Raw genomic sequence first — 16328 nt, forward strand, 5'->3', positions numbered from 1 at the left:
TGTAACTATTGATACATGCTGAAAAAATTATAAAAAGAGAGCAGAGAGAACAACAACAAACAAATCTAACAAACTGTACAAGAACTGCACTAGGCCGACAAAGGTGGGTGAGAACAGAACCAGCAAAAGAGACAGAATGGACAGATGAAAAAGCGTAAGAGGACAGTTAATAATTTAGAGAGTGGTAAAGGTAACAGTCCTTTTGAGTTCACTCAGCTATGAGTCAGAAGGAAAGATCTTTTTTTCTCTCTCTCACTGTCTGCTGCAGCCGAATACCCACTGCTACTCTATTCAGTCCTGACACAATACATGGCTTTTAGCAAATTCATTTTCCATTTCAGAGCTGCCCACTGGTCATTTTAGGATGGAAAATAAATAAACAAAAATGAAAACATGAAGGTAGAAGGCGCAAGCGAACCAGACCAAAAGTTGTTCTGCATTTCACACAGGGAGTTCAAGCATATATATATTCTGAACATTCAATACAAACCAAACCAAAACAAACAAACTATTCCCTTCCATTTTTCTGGCATTAATCCACACAAATCTATACTACCTTGCTTTTCTAAGAAGCATAAGGTTTTTAGAAAGAAGTGGTATTTCTTTTATTTTGTCTCTCCTCATCACATCAAACAGCTTGTTAGCGCCTGAGTTTGACATGCATTTGTAGTTCTCTGCCTCTACTTCCCTCCCTTTCACTCAATTTCCTTCCCCTATCTTTTTGCTCAGGCATGACCCAAAACAAAAAAATGGACAAAAACACTTCAAACACCTCCCGTCTGTCACCTCGTGTGCTTTTGTTGTCAGCAGGTCTCTCTCTCTCTCCCTTTCTGGTTAGCCATTTCTCTCCTTTCATCTTCGTCTTTCAAAGGGGTTTTGTTTCTTGCGGGACAGAAATGACAACGCGTCCCCCTCCACATTTCATATACAGTAAATAGGTGGAGAAAAAAGTCCTCCTCCTCCCACCTGTGCTATGTGGTTTTTTTCTCTCACTTCAGTGATTTACGGTGGGTTGAAATGACACACAAAACGCAGCCACAATCCAATACCATAAGCTGTGCAGAGACGATAAAGCAACTACAAGGGATCAAAAGGATTGACACGTTCTTCTGTTGCGTCTGTCAGTTCGATGCCGCGACAGCGAGGGAAGAAGTGCTCCCGGCGCTCGGCGGGGATTGTATTCAATTACCAAATAAACAGTTCAACGGCAGATAACCATTATAAGTAGTTACTTTAAAGCCAAAATGGTATTATGTTTCATTATTATCAGCTTATATTTGTGGTGACATTGTCCCGCTTTAATAAAATCCCTTTCTGAATGTAGTGTTTGCATTGAAATGAAGAAACATGTAGTGGTGATAAATAACGACCATGTTTCATGCTGAAACAGGCTTATCGATGCTTTTGGGGATTTGATGGTCCACCCTGGTTTTGATTGTGCCATTAGTCTGAGCGATCTTCATGCTTTCCCAACCGTTATAACAAAGAAGGGAACCAACAGAAAAAAAAAACACTTTGCTGAGTGTAGGCAGTGTGTGGTCGAGAGAGAGCACACGTGTGACAGTGAGGTTATTGATCGGATACCGGAGCACAGTATGAAGTTAGCAGTTTAGCTGTGTGAACGTAACAGTGAAGCGCCTGTGCAGTTTAAGCGATTTGTTAATGAATAAATGCTACAACTCCTCAAGACTCAAGCTAAGTTACCGTGACCAGCTAACCATCTGCTAATTATAGTAAAAGGGGTTAGCCCCGCAGTGAGCGTCAATGTGTTAGCCTAACCTGACCATGCTTGCTGAGATTTGACTGACTGAGCAGCTGTTATCATTTTAGTAACAATCTTAGCCGCTCCGAACCACAACGGAGAAATGTCCCTGCTGCAGAGTAGCAGAGTATTGTTTATTTCACTGACTATTTTTGAGATATTACTGAGTTTATAGTTACTTTTCTGTCCTGATGCAGAAATGATATTTTGTCATATTCAAAGTATAAATTTATTCTAAACCTGTTCTGAATTTGCCTTTTTTTCCTTGGATGATCAATTTAAGAAGAGCCTGATTTTTTGGTAATGAAAAAGAACCAATATGAGTATTATTTAAATACAACAACAACAACAACAACAACAACACAAAAGCAGGCTAATAAGATAACAATACAAAATAACCACACCTGTCCCTACAGCTGGGCAGTGGCTAAAACCCAACAATGGGATCAATCCACTTTAAATCTTGTTTTAAAAAAAGATGTTCTGTTTTCAATAAATATTGTAATGATAACAGTCCAGATTTATGTAAAAATACATATTTTTGTCAAATAAACTCAAACATAGTTACTGTCTGAAAAAAAATACTTCTAGAATTCACTGACCATGAAAACAAAACAAAAAACCCTGCATCTTCAGCAAAAAAACAACAATAACAATATCAACAGATGGTAAATGTAGGATGGATTGTCATCTGAATTTGTATTGCAGTTACATACTTGGACATCTTTGCTGAAATTCACAATATTATTTTGCCAGAAAAAACTCAACCTTCCTTTTAATGTTTACTTTGTCCCAGACAGGATTGGTTGGACCTCCATTACTGACTGAGGTCAGGTTGACTCAAACCATCAATTATTGACCAAGCTATGGCTGGACTCTGAGGCTTTATTTTTTATTGATTTAGCTACAAAATCTTGGGTGAGATTAATGACCATTTTATGACTGTAAAACTGAAGAGTTTCCGACATGAAATGTAGACAAATAATCTGACGGTCAAGTCCCTTGCCAATCATTTTATGAGAGTAGATGGAGTGGCACTATCAACCGTCTTCAGGTATAAATCTGTGGTACGGTTTTGCTCTTGTTTAAAGAAGCTGTTGGATTTACTACATTTCCACTTACCATTAAAAATATAAAGAATTCATCAATCATTAAGGTGTGTTTGGCCTGAGACGGTCAGAAAGCTCTTTTGCTTGACTTTACTGGCTACCAGTGCAATGAAGGACTCATCTACAAATTTTATTCATTACCTTTAAGACACGTCTTGGACTAGCACCTATCTGTATCTGAGCTTTTAAGCCTTTGTGAGCCCAAGCACAGCTTGAGATCCAGAGGCAGCACTGCTTTGGGCAATTCACAGTTGAGACAGACGCTTAAGGTTCAAGGTTTTTTTCACCAGGGTCCCAGAAGACTCTCTGAACAACGTGTCTGAAGAGATCAAGCCAAACACTTTAAAAACTTACTTTGAGGGCTGGAAGTTCTTGAACTGCCGTTAGCTGGTCTGTGTCTGGTTTTGTTGGAGTTTCATTTGATTTGTGCTTTTGCAACTAAGAACTGTGTGTAGTTACAACTTGCTTTGGTCCCATTTTTAGTTTTGCTTGAAAAGTTTGCATTGCTACTGCATTTTCTCGACAGTAGACATTAGCCAACCTGTTACAGGAAATGTCAGGGGTCTGAGAGGTAGGGGCAGACTGTTGAGACATCCAATATTGATCAAGCTTCCACAGCGTCAAATTGGAAAAGCCTCTAGTGCTGAGGGAGGTAAGGTCAGACTGGATGAGTTGTCGTGGCTACATCTCAATACCAGGACATCAGATTGTGATGCTATCAGTTTCAGGAATAGCCTGGTGAGCAGATGATACAAAGGTCCACTTCTTTAGCAGGGAGCCTATGGCAGTGACAGACCACTCAAACTGCTTCCAACTGCATGGTCTTAAAACAGCAAAAGTAGAAACAGATTTTTTTTTTTTTTTTTTTTTAAGTACAAGACCACATCTGTTTGTGCACAACATGTTGATGCTGAAACCCTTTCCCTGTGATGCTCCATTATTTTCCAAAATCTGTTTCAGGGAAACGTCAGTAACATCTCAAGTCCCCAGATAAGCAGGATGAAATTATTCTATTGCCGGCAGAAGTTGAAAGAATTTACCATTCAAAGATTTTAAAGTAGTTCTCCAGGGTCTGTCTGTTCACATGCTGCAGTTCATACTCGTCTGAAATGTTATGTTTCATGTGATTTCCTCTGTCTCGTATTCACGATGTTTACCCCCCGTAGTGGAGACACACCCCGACATTGCAGGTGCGCTAAAGTCACAATAGAACCGTCTGCCAGTGGAGTCTCCACAGACTGTCACTGGGTATGACCAGAATTTACACCAACACAACTGTTTTAGAAACAATTAATCCATCTCCAAGTTAAATTTCAGTCAAACAGTGTGATCAGAAGCACCTAAACAGGGTTTTGCAGGATGCTTCTCTTCAGAAGAAGGAGCTGTGTTAGTCTGCTACTGTTCTGGAGGCCCACTAGCTCCTGATGCTGCTGCCATAATCAGGACTGACACAGGCACATAGACCATAATCCCCATTGATTAGAAACCTGAGATCAAAGGCTTCCACTGCTGCCACTCTCACCTCTTGTCTCCACTCTACTTATGCTGTCTCTTTCTCTCCCCTCCTCTCTCTCCATCGTTCTCGCTCCTCTCTTGCTTTTTGACTATGTGTCTATGCTTCTGTGGTGTTCAAGTCCTGTTGTTTACCTTGCACCTGTTCCAATGGCTGCTGTGTACTGGCATGCTTCTAATAACCAGAGGCTAAACTCAATCAGGCCACTTCAGTCAGAATAAACTGGCTCATTCTGAAACAAATTTCTTTCTGTGTGCTTGACCACATGATGTTTAGTAGTTTAGTTGATTCCAAACCATGGCTGGTGCTGCGTGTGGCTCGTCTACTCATGTTATTATGCAGGAGTAGAAGAACTGTTTAATTGATGAAGAGGTTGGCAATAAAGCAGTAACAAAGTCAGAAAACAGGCAATCACTATCTCCCTGTCTCTCTCTGTTTTGCTTCCTGGCGTCTTCCATTTTACTCCTCCTTTCTTAAATTATTTTCTCTCTCCACTGCAATCAACACTCTCCAAGTATTCCGTTAAGACAATGAAGAAACTGTTTCCCTGCTTTGCTTCAATTTTCAACTTCAGCAAGCAAATCGATGACTATATCTGCAGACACATTAGGGTGTGTTCATTGCTGTTAACCTCATATATTTAAGATCAAACCGCTTCCATAAATAAATCGCTGCTCCTCCAGCAAAACAAGCCCGAACCTCCAAGTAAAAGACATCTGAAGATTCAACATGTGTAGGTTGCAATAAAACTGTTTTTGAAAGTGTTAATGGTGTAAAACAATCAGATCACGACTGCACAGAAAAATACCTCCCCAAACCTCAAAACAAATCTGTGAGACTGCAGAAATTACTTCATAATGACACACTTTAAATATTTCATAAATCTATAAAATTATTTTTTAACTGACATTAAATTGAAAGATTACATTAAATAATGCCTAAGGATTAATATGCATACAGTGATGCCACTCCTGTAAGGGCTGTAAGGAAAAACAATGGTCATGGAGTGTAAACTGAGAGCTCCTCATCATAATCCTGTTTTTTACAACTAATAGGTTTATTTTCCTTGTCTTGTTTGAAGTTCTGGAGCTCGGGGCACATCCTGAGGACACCTGCCATACTCCTGATAATCGCTGCTTAAAATTGAAATCTCTGTGAAATAGCTCCCTAGTCCAGTGTGCGAGCATGGTGGGTTGTGTACTTATTTTGTCATATCCCAGGGCTGAAAATTTAATTAAGTGTTGAAGATACCCAAGCTGTTTAACCCATGTGTAATTAGGCAGAGCAGTGCATCATATTCCCAAATCAGAGAGTGGATATGAAACACACAAATCATTTCTATGGTGGCATAGCTTTCCATAAAAAGGACAGATATGACTTTAATTGTACTGAAAGGTATATGTTGATCTGTATTAAAATACATGTACAAGGTGAGATCAAAGCCTTGTGAAACGTTCTGTTGCGCAGGAACAGATCGCAGCTCAGTAATGTGCACGGATCAGGGGAAAGCAATAACTTTTATGAGTAAGTCTTGCAAGTTTGCAACATTTGCTTAGGTAGGAAGGGAAATCAGCAATGGAGACCCCTGAAATTCTTCATAAAGTCTGCAGCGACTGAGCAATGCTCCGAGTAAGAGCTTTTGAGTGACATTTCCATTTCAAGAGTGGTAGAACATCACTGTCTAAGACCAAGGAAAGCGTGTTAGAGCCGGAGCGCAACTAGGTGTTTTTTGGTTGACATTCAGAGGGAGGACAGACTGCCATCACCGAGATCGACTGTAACATGACCTCTCAGTGTGCTCAGAAAGCAAGAGTCGCAACATTTCCAAAAAGCTTCCAACAAATGAAAACGATTTTGAAACAATGTTCTGTTGTGTTAGCACAAATTTAGAGACTCTTGGACTGCCTGTGTACATTTATTATTTGTTCCACAGTAATTTAGGCTCCTACCAACTCGAAACAGACACTAAAGAAAAAATCATAGATCCGTGACTGCACAAGTCAAAGATGAGATCTTGCCAATCACCAGGTAGAAAAACATTTTACATTTGACTGCGTGGTCCCTAATGCATGATTGCACTGGATGACCTTCCATCAGTTTACAGACACAAGCCTTTTCACACATGCATGTAAATTGTCAGTGACTTCAGTCGACACTTCAGAAGTTAACTGTGCAGCATCTGTTGGTCAGTGGTGCGGTACAATACTCATCATAGAGTTGTATATGTCTTGGTTTGAGGGTAAGCGTTCTGTGTTTGTCTAGACAAACAGATAGACAGTGGTGTGTGTGTGTGTGTGTGTGTGTGTGTGTGTGTGTGTGTGTGTGTGTGTGTGTGTGTGTGTGTGTGTGTGTGTGTGTGTGTGTGTGTGTGTGTGTGTGTGTGCTTCCACCATGTGATAGAGAACTGACAATCCATTTGTGTTCCTATTAGGACGCCAGTTATGGTGATGAATACATACATGGAAATTAGCCCAAGATGAGGGCTAATTGTATGATTAGATGTGCTTCAGGTTGATGGATGCACAATAAGCCCATGCACATAAAGCAGTCATTAAGGTACATTAGACCGTTAAATTGAACATTACACTTTGGCCAGAGGGAAAAATATAGTTGTTCATTAATGCGTCTCAACACGTAGGTGTGTGTTTTTGTTTGCGTGTGTGAGTGGTACCTTTTCTGTGAGGACTTTGTTCTCGTGCTGCCAGTCTCTCTCTGAATATGCACCTGTCCAAGAGAGGGAAAACATTAAATTAGCATTTCAACAATTACATATTTGAATTGTTTCCTCCCTGACTTAAAAGTGCAGCATTCCCTAGAAATGATTTGAAATGCAAATTGCTTGCACAGGCTGTAGCAACGCTATCACTGCAGAAGTGTTTATTTTGCCCACACACTACACAACGCAAACCAAGATGTATACAAACCACAGGTAGAAACATACACTTAAGCCTTCTTAAGCCTCCTCTGTCCCTTGTAGCTTGGCAGTGTCCATATATTAAATGAGCAATGTAAGTCAGCATTTATATTCTCAGTGCAAACAAGCCCTGCCTCCAGTGGCTCTCTTAAAATGATAAAGCAACCATGGGGCATTGCAGAGAAACGTCAGGCACACGCACACAAACATATAAACACAAACAAAAGCTCATTCACAGCAGCAGTTCTCACAGAGGTGTAAGCATGGACACTTCCCCCTGCTGAGAAAGAACAGGCACATGTTGGGGCTCTTCTATCAACATGGAAGAAGAAAAAGTACTTATTTGCCTTCCTCATCTGGTGTGCTGCTGAGGTTTTTTTTTTGTTGCAAAGCACCTCCTGAGGCACAAACACACACACACAGACACATGCGCCCACGCAAACACAAAACTAAGTCCCACTTGGTCTTGAGGGTGTCTCATTCACCCTCTGAGAGATAAAATGACATGCTTTGCTGGCCGGGCTGTTTTCAGCTCAGAGGAATTGCAAATTCTCTGAAAACGGTGTCATTTTCACTTCGATTTCTTCCAGCAAAGAAGGTTGATTAAATAAACAAAAAAAGCTAGGCTCCACTGTTAGTTCTTCAAACATAGTAAGTGGGAGAGACACTCATCTCCATCTGTCCCCTTCATAAGGGAAATCAACATGCAATTTAAGACTGTTTACATATTTGAATATTATTTTCAGATGTGTTTCACAATGTATTTATCGAATACTTGCTACCTCTTATGTAGTATAAGACCTGTTATGACAAATTGAACTCTCATTGAAACCAATTAGGCAACAACAGTAAACTGCTACTGTAACTGCCGCACAACAAGCAGTAAACACAAGATTGACACACCTTATACTGTAAGGCTGACGAGTAATGTTACCATTTATTTTGGACTTTTGTTTTTGTCCTGACAAACAAATGTTAGATATTCACTCTCTTTTTTTTCTCGCTGCTGTCCACCAACTCCTGAGAAAACTATGTGCTTAGTTGCTATTTGGTGCTGAGCAGGAAGCATACAGTGACTTTATTAGAGCTTTTTTATTGAAGACATTGAACATGGCTGCTGGAATTGACTCAGATGAGAGTTAACCAAAACAGGAGTGTAAAACCAAAACATTAAGGTGAAAAATACTATGGAGCCCAGGAGAAAATAATGTGATCACAGTAAAAAGAAACTAGATGGAACTATTTGAAGTAGAGATGATATGAATAGCACACTCCCATGTCTAAGTCAGACTCTTTGTGGATCCTAACATCAGCCCTGAACTCCTCCCTCCAAAGTTTTGTGCTCCGATCAAGAAAATCTCAACAGACCTGTAGTATTTCACAACTTTTTACAAGCTGTACAGGTTCGGAATAGGACATGATTTTCAATAGGAAATGATCATTTCCCTTGTTATGACAAGAGACTGGTGGTAATGTGATGCCATCGCCAACAGGTGGCAATAATTCACCTTAAAGCTGTTTGCCCTCAGAACAAAAAGTTCTGGTGAAGAACACGTTACTACCAGGCTCCTGTAAAATATGTGTGTTACTGTGAGATTAGATGCCACTGGCACAAACAACAGAAACATTCGGAGACTAGTTTAGCCATGAGAAAGTTCTGTTTGGAACTCCTTCAAAAAAATAAACAACTTTAAATGAGCAACCGTGCAAAGTCTGACAAGTAAAGTTAGCATATTAGCGAGACGTGCAGAGGAAAGACGGTAACCACGGACATGTTTCGCTACGGCTTTGTCAACACGGATGGTTTTTGAAGTTGGATGGCAATTGTTGAGCCTGAGTCAACAGCGTGAGGGAGTCTTTCTCTCTGTGTGTGTGTGTGTGTGTGTGTGTGTGTGTGTGTGTGTGTGTGTGTGTGTGTGTGTGTGTGTGTGTGTGTGTGTGTGTGTGTGTGTGTGTGTGTGTTATCTTTAGTACGGTAGATGCATCGACAAACACCAGTGTGGAGATGCAGAGACATGTATTCACAAATCCATATTCTTCAAAAGTCACTCGCAAACAATAAAACAGATCTCTGAATCATTTGCAACACCATGCACATATACCAGTGTACACAGGCTGTTTGTTTCACTTCTACATGCTGTCCCACTGAGAGAGGAGACAGATACAGATGGTCCTGTTTCCTTCCTCAGACAGCTTTGTAGTTGTGAGAACAACACAAAGAAACGCTTTCGAGTGTAAATCATATCATGTTCCCGCAGTTTATTCGCTGGGCCAGCAGCCACTGAAAAATGCTGATGTTGCAAAAAAAAAAAAAACACATGAGCATGAATAAACAATGTAAGACAACAGAAATGAATGTGCATAGTAAATAATCTGCATGCCTCCATCTTTGTTTCCGCCTAACCAAACAATAGCAGCAAGTTTAAGAAAGAAAGTTGGGGAGGATGGCTCACTGTTAGAGGTATATAGTCCTGATGAAGCAAACATGGAGATGGAAATGATAAATTATTGATTACGTAAATTCACAAAGCAAAACTTGGAGGAGTGGAACAAAAATATTTGTGCCTGTTTACCGACTTGTTTCACAGATCCCATCTGCTTTTCATTTCTTGTGGACAATAGGTTTAATACAATTAAAGGCCAAAAATAAAATTGATAATACAAGCACTGTGTATGGAGTGACATATGGCAAGATTACTGGCTGCAGTACTTTATTGAATAAGCAGGGTTAGGGTTAGCAGTTGGGTGGAATTAAATGTGATAATTTTTTTTGTCTCAAACTGCATCTGTGGAAACAACTTTTGGAGACAAATAGTTTTATTTTCCTGGAGCAGCCTTAAAGTTGATAACAGTGGCTTCCAATCAGTTTGCATGCACTACAAACCATGTGGCATTTCTTGAACTGCAGATCCATATGAACAATGTTTAGTAAACTTTAGTGAAAGAGTTTCTGAAGAAGAATCCACAAATGCCACTTTTCAAAGCGTAAATGAATTAGCTACAATTTCTCATTCATTGAAGTCCATTCTGACTCTAATTGCCCTGGAGGTCTAAAGTTTTAATATCACACTTGTGAGTCTGAGTCTGAGCCATAATTGGTAGAGTAGATGTCTGAGAAAGATGCTTATACAAGTGAGAACCGAGAAACTCTGCACATACATCATTCTGTATGTAGTAGCTCAAACATCCAATTTAATTTACAATAATTTATATGCATATGTGAGTGGAAGGGATAAGCTCAGCACGTAGCCGTTACCTCGACAGTTTGAATGTCGGCAACATTTTCTGCACATGACTGAGAACACAAGTTGATTCAACAAAAATATTCTTAAACTTTATGGGGAAAAACAGATTTGGAAAAACTACTTTTCAGGGATTTTTTTTTACGTGCAACTTAAATTGAAAATATATAGGACTTAATGTACATTAGCGTCTTTAGTCCTAAACATCAGTGTAATTCTATATCAAAGCCGCTAGAGCCACCACATAAATCAAATTGGCTTATTGAATTGAGAAAGTATGAAATATCTCAGATGATAGATTGTTTGTATTTAGTCAAGATGGCATACAGCCACTAGTGAATTCTATCTCTGTGTGTGTGTGTGTGTGTGTGTGTGTGTGTGTGTGTGTGTAAGAGACAGAGGTAGAAGACAAGAAAAAGAGAGAAGCAAATTGAATTGAAAGACATCCTTTCTCTGTCTCCATTTCTTTCTTTCTTTCTTTCTTTCTTTCTCTCTCTCTCTCTCTCTCTCTCTCTCTCACACACACACACACACACACACACACACACACACACACACACACACACACACACACACACACACACACACACACACACAACTCTACTCTACAGTGAGTTCAGGTCTTTTATGAATCCTGCTTGTTCCTCTGCTTGTGCAATTTTTTTCTCACTGGACGATCCCATTTCCGTTGTGTTGATGCAGCAGATGGATTCCCTCCCACTAACCATTCATCACCTGCCACACCAAAAACCTGCCTTTGCCCTTTTTATGGCAATGAAAAATGGGTCTCAGACCATCATTTTCCACAAGAAAATAAAACTTGTTTAATGTGTCATCAAATAGGTTTCATCACATGGTCCTACTGGAGCTTTTGAGCAGAAACATTTTTATTTTATTTTGTGTTTTTAGGATGAGGATGCTGAAGGGCAATGGGGAAACATAAAAACTGCAAAACTCGGTGTACAGTGAAGAAACACAAAGAAAAGTGGGAAAAAAACCGTCTTTAATCTGTTTTGATTTTGGTTTTGAAGTTAGTTATAATAGATACTTTTTTTGTTTTGTTTTTACTATTACAAGTTGTAACCTTGTAGAAGGATTATCCTGAAACACTTAATTGAATGTAAATATAATTTTTTCAGCATGTACAATTGTGGTCATAAAGACACATTGCATTTAAATATTTCAGCCACTGGACATATTGCACAGGAGACATTAGTGTTAAAGAGGCTACTTCTAATAACTTTTTTAAAATTAAGGACAAATTAAAAAACTCTGCTGACCTTTAAATTTGATTAAAAAAAATATAAAAGTAAAGTCATTTCAATTTTTTTTTTCTTCTTGTGTATTGATGTAATGTCGTTTTACTGAGCTGACTTCAATACTGAAATTGCCTCATGTTTTAAATGATTCCAGGAATAATTATTAACCTGATACTTTTGGATTTAATTTAGGAAGTGTTTATTACCCATGCCAACAGTGATGAAGGTGGAAGGACAAAGACAGTTTTCTCTTTATAGTGAGCCAATTAGTCAATAGTTTAATTCACTCAGATGTTCCAAATGTCAGGATTTAATTTAGAAATCGTTCCACTATGTCATTAAAAAATAATGAAGCCAACACTGCTTGTGACACTGTTAGCACAATGAGTTAATTTATGGGAGTGAGGGCAGCTCAAAATGAGACATCTGTTATCTTTGCTGGGCAGGAAATGACATTTTTGGAGTTAACTACACTTACAAGAGCACTACGGCTTTACCTGCCTGTGTTCATTTAAACTTTGGTGACAAAGAGCAAAACTTTGAGTTCTGGTTTTAAGTTTACTTTGTTCGGTAAAAAAAATAGAAATAAAGATTTAATACTAATCTATTTAATCTGTATGACACAACATGAATCAGTTTTTACTGGTGCTTTTGCTATCTCCAGAAGTAATTATTACAGTTCTGGGGTTGGAGGCGCTTCATCACACAGCTAAGACCACATACTTATTCTATGAGATATTTGCTCAGACCATCATCGAATCACTATTGATTATGTTCTGTGTGATGCAGCTTAGGAAGTGACAATGAATGATCAATCACATTGTAGATGCACTTCGTTAATTAATCAGAGCAGTTTGCTAAAACAACATTTAACATGCTGGAAAAAGAAGAAGGCAAATGTCTCAACTAGTTACACAACAACCCAACAACAGAAAAGAATCTGAGTAAAATCGAGTTCAGCTACTGATAGCTTAAGTGACAGATTTTTAGGTTCGAAAGGATGTGTATTATTAGACAATGATACCGGTCCGTATTTCTAAAATGTTCAAAATGAAACTAATGTGTCGACCAAAAGTGTACTTCTGTAACTGACTGTTAAATAATGAAAACAAACTGGGGTTTTTGCTGTGAAGATTTAAATTCAAAATGGGAAAGTACGTGAATCCTTCAGTGTTGTGCAATCAGCATGATTAGAGTTGTTTGATCTTCCCACACAAGCCTTACTTATACTTGCATGATATCCTATCTGTCTGTCTGTCTGTGTGTGTGTGTGTGTGTGTGTGTGTGTGTGTGTGTGTGTGTGTGTGTGTGTGTGTGTGTGTGTGTGTGTGTGTGTGCGTGCGGGAGTATGCACGCACACCTACACACTCTCTGCCAATGTTTTATTTTGAAGTTTAATTTATACATGATCCCAAAGTTTGTGGTGTAGGGATGTTTACATGAATATTCTTAGACTTTTAATTTAATAGACTTTTAATTTGGGTATTGCTGAACTAAACATGTGCCCACACAAACAGATAAAAATGACAAGCAAAACCTGCATAAACTATAGACACAGAGATAGACATAAAACCACAGGGAGACAAATATCAGGTGTCAGGTGTGATACTCTGAATCACTCAGCCTTAACGTTAGACAATTCATTATGATGGTAATCAATCCCACAGAGATGGACAGAGAAACAGAGACAAGGTGACAGGCAGCCTGAGAGAAAGTCAACAAGAAAATATGCTCAAGGAGTAAATTAAGAGTTGATAAAACAAAGTCAGGCTATCTGATGAATCTGCATGTCAAATAAGACAACAACTTAAAAGTTCACAAATCTGTCTTGTAGCGTTGCAGGATACAAAGTAAAATCCTTGAGGATCAACAGCAGAAAGCACACGGGTACTGAAGTAATAGAAGATTCATATTATTCTAGTGACATATTTTATATGATAGTTGAATCATTTAAGTTTAGTTTAAATAGTTTTATATCACTGAAATCAGTCACTTAGAACTGTATATTCCTCCTAAATTTGATGACATAGAGAAACAAAACCTTTAATTGAAGCTGAAGATGATTACTCTGTCAAGCTGCAGCATCCAGTTCTAGAGACTAAGACATATTCAGTTGCAAAACTTAAAAGAAACAAAAACAGAAAGGCAGAAACAAAGAACTAAGATATTCTCCTCACCACACGATGTACGCTGATTTTGTGTGCTTCCTTTGTGTTTCTTCACAGGCTCTGAAGTCACGACTCTAAAGTGCTTTTCTATGACTGAGTGGCAGGCAGAGGTCAATACACTGGTTGTTGAAGTTGTCACACCTACTCAGATACCTCCTGTGAAGGTAAGTACTTTAGGTGAAAAGTCACATTTATCTCACAGCCACAACATCATAAACCAAAACAGTATGACATGAAATATGGGACATTTAATTGTCTTTAGGTTTATAAACAAGATTCCACATTAAAACATGAAAGCTGTTTCTTCTGCTGTTTTGAATGAACAACTTTATCAGAATATGTAGTGACATATCGGTGGATGGAAACAAACTGCAGATTTTCTGGACATTTGGTTAACATTTTATCTTCATTTGGATGTCAACTTGACTACTACTAACCAACTAGCCCCAGATTCACTGCGTTAATATATATGTCTGGCCCTACTGCATTGAGAATTGTCTCCAGTCATTGCATCTTGGGGCGTACACCTCCAGATATTTCTGAAACTACTGGAGCAGCCTTTAACCCATCAGCATTGTTTGCTCTATCCCTTGAGTTGTGTACCAAAACTCTACTGCTGCTGCACTTGTTAGAACTACTTCAATGTCATTGCACTTAGTCACCCACACTGGTCACTGATTGGTCCGCCCTTCAGAGTACTAAAGCAAACCTTAATAGCAGCAGGGTATCCAGACTACAATGACAGCGAAGTAAACTGAAGCAGTGAGCAATAGTCAGGTCGAAATTAAAGGTTGGAGAGATGATATACCTGCTCCCTTGCATATTATTATTATATTACATATTATTTTTCAGATCATATCATCAATTAGCTCACAGTAAAAACCTTTGTAAACTGTTTAAAAAAATAAAAAAATAAAAAAAAAAAACATCGCACAAAGGACCAGGGTTTGGTCTCCTTACCCACTGCATATTACACATTGTGCACAAAGTACCCACTTCCCTTCACCACAGTCAATATCTCTCACACTCTCTCTCACTCATCAGCCTTTACAGACAGTACAGTCCCTGTCAGACCAGTGCAGAGAGGTTAGGGCTGCAGGCCTGGCTGCGGATATCCTGGAGGATGACTGGGACTGTGGAGGGAGCGTGAGAGAGGTGGAGAGCAGCGCTCAATCAGTTTCTATTGAACCCACTACAGTGGGAACATTATAAGCAAAAGAGATCTGGGGGACACAAGCCCGTGAATTTCTTCAGACTTCATGGAAAACAGCCAGCCGGACCTCTGCTAAACGGTGAATTTACGTACTCACATGGAGAATTTGATTAAATAAAGACTTTATAAAACAATAAGATTATTTTATAATTAACTATATTAATAGAAACTACACTCGCTATTAGTTTCATTTGGTGTGAAATTTGCCAATTTTCCTCCCCAAAGAACATTTATTAATGCAGACAGAAAAAAGTCAAAAACATGAAATCTCTGTTGAAAGAATTCGAGGCTCACGGGTGACAATAGGCTGAGAAAGACTCGGACTCAGATGCTGCAAAGGAAACAGGAAAACCAAAATAAGGCTGCAAGGGATTTAAAGCCTTTCAAATTTGCTAAAAGGTATGTAAATGCAGGTTTAACCATAAATGCTCCCTGTATGTTGAGAAGGTACAAATGTAAAACCCACAACAATACTAGTCTGAAATTAATAAATTAGGTCCCAGGAAGGTAAATGATTTTCAAAACACACCAAAACATTTAAGTGTAGCTGTAATCGTCATGTCTGACTTTGAAAATCTGACTTTGGACTCCTGATTGATATCAGATTGTATGTAATTGAGACAGAAAAAACACAAAACAAAATTCTGAACTTCAATCTACACATTCATGTGCTCATTCAGTTTGTGGTCAGCCAGGCGTCTGTCACATTCATGAGACATAACTGCATTCACTGTACCAGCCTTCATTGATTGATTTGACTGAAAAACACATTAATGGACACAACAACATTTTCCACCATCTTTCCATCTATTTTGGTTATAAAGGACAAGTAGATGAGTTAAGTACATATGCATGACTACCTGGTTTCCAGAGCTGAGACAGATTAAAGTACACACAAATCCAACCTGAAGCTTTACAAATAACTGTGGGACAGTCAAGTCCCAGAGAAAGTGTCCGATCACATTATCCCATGGTCTCATGATAAAAATTAAATTGATGCACTCTTTTTTTCCTTCTTTTTTTTTAGCTACTGCACTTATTATGCTTGAGGATTTTCTTCTTTAGGATTACCATAAATAAATATGACACATGTAAAATAGAAGATTGATGTATAAATGCAACATATCTTAAGTGCCATGAAATAACCT

General features: G+C 38.8%; 1 protein-coding gene across 4 annotated transcripts in view; it reads right to left on the bottom strand.

The window, feature by feature from the left end:
- tnr (tenascin R (restrictin, janusin)) overlaps positions 1-16328 on the bottom strand; it is a 157943-nt gene that overhangs the window by 77190 nt on the left and 64425 nt on the right. For 2 of the 4 annotated variants that reach the window (XM_069718325.1, XM_069718326.1), the window contains one exon: positions 7056-7108. The gene's annotated coding sequence lies outside the window, so the exon portion shown is untranslated. Of the gene's footprint in view, positions 1-7055; positions 7109-16328 lie in introns of those variants that run through there. The other 2 variants (XM_069718324.1, XM_069718323.1) reach the window with 1 other exon arrangement.

The sequence above is a fragment of the Brachyistius frenatus genome, unplaced genomic scaffold (genome assembly GCF_029030835.1).
Source record: "Brachyistius frenatus isolate BFR_SWC_R1_liver_20210118 unplaced genomic scaffold, ASM2903083v1 Contig_190, whole genome shotgun sequence".
Taxonomy (NCBI): Eukaryota; Metazoa; Chordata; class Actinopteri; family Embiotocidae; genus Brachyistius; species Brachyistius frenatus.